The sequence below is a fragment of the Montipora capricornis genome, chromosome 2 (genome assembly GCF_036669925.1).
Source record: "Montipora capricornis isolate CH-2021 chromosome 2, ASM3666992v2, whole genome shotgun sequence".
NCBI lineage: Eukaryota > Metazoa > Cnidaria > Anthozoa > Scleractinia > Acroporidae > Montipora > Montipora capricornis.
The window spans coordinates 22418623-22423034 of NC_090884.1; positions in this window are offsets into that span (position 1 = coordinate 22418623).

Here is a 4412-nt window from a genome sequence, read left to right on the forward strand (position 1 = left end):
ATATTATAGTTTCATCAGTTCAAAATATTTAAGATTAAAATTGACACTAGCAGGTGTTATAAGTGAGACAATGGCCTCAGGAAAATATCGTCTTTCCGATTAACATTTAAATAACTACCCCATCTTCGTGACTAATTATTAGCGTTGTATTGATAAAGGCTGAAGCAAAACAAAAGGGATTCCAGGGGCCTTTTTGAGCCTGTGATGGACCAATGGTCTCCTAATAAGGACATCCTACGATCATATTGTGTACCAAGACTCATTTTCTCTGTTTCGTCATTTTTCACCTTGTGTGCGCAAAAGTTATGAAAAATTACAAAAAGTCCCATGAACGTACGACAGAGATTTAGAGTATAGTCTATCGTATACCTGCCAACTCTCACGCCTTAGGCGTGAGTCTCACTTTGCGTAGGTTTGTATGGAGCCGCCATGTTGGTGCAACCTCCGTTGTGCACCAAGTTTTACTTGTAACAATTTTAACACTTGTTTCTATGAAGGATGCATGTCATCTTGTCTGTAAGTGTTAGATATGGAATAAGGCATTGGTTTGTGGAATGAAGCTGTTGTTGGCTTTGTTAGGAGAGGGTCTTAATGGGGTTAACCGTTAGCCGTGACACGTCAAGAAAAGTTAACCGTTAGGCGTGAAAATGACAAAAAAATACTAATAACCGTTAGCCGTGAAAAAAATTAAAAGCATTTAGCGTGATTTTTTGTACTTTTTTAAGTGGAATAGGAAGTGTTTTGAAGTATTTAGAAACTTCAGAGCACTCGACACCGTTTTACCTCCTTTGCTCTTCTCGTGGACATTCCATCTCGCTAAGCTTGTCTGACAAGACAAAGCAAGTCCCAAATAACCCCCAGCAAGTAAAGATGAGGTGAAAGAACAGACCCCCATGCCCATCAAAGTGTTTAAAAATCTGTTTGGTTTCGCCACGCATATTTAAAATTTCATTACCTCATTACAACTGGCCAATCAGGTGCCTCTCTAAGAATAGCTGCGTAACTAAGATTAGATTAAAAAAAATTATCATTGGCCCGTGTATGGGGGATCCGTTCTCTTACGTCATCCTCTCTTGTCCCCAGTTGGAGGTCTTGACAAAAATGTAAGTCGCATTCTGATGACCAATGACTTATTCTTTTCAATGTGTACTAACACCCTACTAACACAGAGAACCACAAAAAGCAAAAAATAGACTTTTATTTTCAACGAGGGACGTTTCTTTGTTTTTCATGTAAGTTAACCGTGACGGGAAAAAAATAACCATTAGCCGTGAAAAGCCAAATTTTCTAACCTTAGTCGTGAAAGCTATTCCCCCATTGAGACCCCTTAAGAGGGTAGAATCCAAGGAAAGCTTCCTATTTTCTTCCTATTTTGGGATGAGAATTCCTATTTTTTCCTATTTTTGGCCACTGTCTTTCCTATTTTCCTATTTTCTCGGAGTGTCATTTGTCACTTGACACCCTGGTAGATTGAGGTAGCTGAAGGTATATTATAACGTAAATGAACGTGAATGAAGGTCGGATGAAGGTAAAACAAGATAGATGAAGGTAGATGTAGGATATGGTGGTAAATGAACGTGAATAAAGGTAAATGAAGATAATTGAACGCGGATGAAGGAAGATGTGGGAAGCTGAACGTAAATGAACGCGAATAAGGGTATATTAAGGTAAATGAATGTTAATGAAGGTAAGCTAAGGTATATGAACGTGAATGAAGGTATATGAAGGTAAGTGACGGTAGTTAAAGGTAAATGAACGTGAATAAAGGCAGATGAAGGTAAATGAAGGTAAATGAAGGTAGATGAATGTGAATGAAGATATATTAAGGTGAATGAAAGTAAATGATTGCGATTGAAGGTAGACTAAGCTACTGTAGATGAATGTGAATAAAGGTAAATGACGATAAATGAACGCGGATGAAAAGAAATGTGGGTAGCAGAAGGTAAATGAACGTGAATGCTGAGGTATATTATGGTAAATGAATGTTAATGAAGGTAAATGAACGTGAATAAAGGCAGATGAAGGTAAATGAAGGCAGATAAAGGCCGATGAAGGAAGATGAAGGTAGATGAAGGTAAATGAAGGTAGATGAAGGTCACGAGAAGAAGGTAGATGAACGTGAACGAAGGTAGATAAAGGCCGATGAAGGTAGATGGAGGTAGATGAAGGTAAATTTTTATCACATGTGTGGTAATTAGGGAACGTACTCGATGGATAACCTCAGACAGGGATGACCTCATAAGTTTACTTTTACGTTTTTAACATAATGAAACTTGTGAAAGGTGTTAAAGAAAAAACGATGAGATTAAACACTTGACTGTGACATGATAAAGTAAATTTTTATTACCAACAAGAGATGAATGATTCAAAGATAGATAATAAATAGTAAAAGTACCTCTAGTAGATCAAGAATCTCAAGTATAGGTTAAGGACTTTAATAAGGCCAAGAACCTAAAGAAGCACAAGAACCTCAAGTAGCCCAAGAACCTAAAGAAGACCAAGAATCTCTAGTAAGACAAGAACCCCGCGTAGGCCAAGAACCTCGAGTCGGCCAAAGACCTCGAGTAGGCCAAGAACCTCAAGTAGGCCAAGAACCCCGATTAGGCCAAGAACCTCGAGTAGGCCAAGAACCTCGAGTAGGCCAAGAACCCCGAGTAGGCCAAGAATCTCGAGTGGGTTAAGAACCTCAAATAGGCCAAGAACCCCGGGGGGGGGGGGGAGGGGGTACTGCCATATATGGGCTATATAGATATGTGCCGCTGTGAAGGGTATGGTTTTCAAGCAGTTTACTCTAGCATAGAGTATATAAATCAGAGCGCTTGGGTTTAGAATAGTGTATCATTTTTCACGAAACTGACCAGTAGGTTGAAGATTTTATTTAGACTAAGGAAACCAGGAATTGCTACTCAAAAATATAAAATAATGAAATCGGCAAGTTTAAATTTTCACGACTCAGCCTCAACAGCGTTGATAGACGACCATCAAATTACAATTGAGAAGTGATTGTCAACGATTCACCGTGCGATTCACTAGATACTTTAGCTCGATATGTAAGGCGGAAAGAGTTTCCGGGCATAAGAACCATCCTATCCCGAGGTTGTAATCTAAACTAGTTTGTAAATGTGAAATCAAAAAAATTCCGTAACATTTCCTGCTATTGCGGCACGGTTCACCATGGTGAATCGTTTGTTTAAAGAAATGAACTGTTTATCTTTCAGCTCACCGACGGTTCACCATGGTGAACTGTTGAGATTCACGATTCGAAACCATGTCATCACAGACCAGTGATTGCAAAAGTCTAATTACGTTGTCATATTTTCAAGCCTATACATTTCTTCCTTATAACAAGTATTAGAGGGGCAGAATTTGGAAAGCATTCATTGATTTATTTCACCATTGTGCATACATAAATTAACCTAATTAACGAGGGTAAACAGTGGTCAAAAGTCGGGTATGACAAACAATGGAGTCGTTTTGCACTTTAACAGGGAAATTACAGACTTGTCGTTTTTCATTAATTAATAACAGGTGTCGTTTTCATTAGCTTTATATTTTCAGGGTTTCAGCCTGAGTTTTTCAAAAGCAGAGCACCAACCATTGCCGATGAACTGTTCTTACAACTGATTTAGTCAGTCCTATCGCAGAAAGAAACGTCTTCAAGGGCCGTAATATATTTGCATAGCTATTTTGACTCCTTGGTATATAAAATATGTCAATCAACGCTGACCGTTGCTCTTGATAATCATGTCAGTCCGTCTAAGAATAGAGCCTATTAAAGTGTTCAGAGGACAAAATGTACTTATCACGCGAGTTTGGAACTGTTGAAATATTGCACGGGGGCGTATATTGCATCGCACGGCTTCATACCAACGCACACCAATACTCAGACAATACTCGTCACATTTGTTGGAACATCCATCCCCGTTTCCCCCTTCCTCCAATGTTGATTTCCACAACTACTAGTAGTCGCCCGAAAAATTCTCACACAACATTGAATTCGGGGAAGGGGGATGGGGTATAAGCTACGATCTTGTAACACGATGATTCTGACCATTCGCTAAGTGTTCCAACTAAATCTGTCTAGTATTGTAAGTATCGGAGAGGCTAAACATTTACGCACGCATGCGCTGACGGAATGTTTGAAGACGAGACGAGAAAAATATGCAGTACCTCCAGACGTGGCGCTGGAGCGTCGTACCAAACGAGTCATCCCGGGATTTCGGCCCGTTCGATCGCTTTTGGACGCAGTTGGCCCTTCGCTGCTTTCTGCTACCGACCTCGCCTCCCGGTACGGCATTGAGGGAGGGATATGTCGGCCCCTAAACCATATGAGACAAATCCCACGCCTACTCACAGCTCCAAACCGCCCTTGTCATTACAATTTAACGTAAGATTTCGATGGCTTATATATT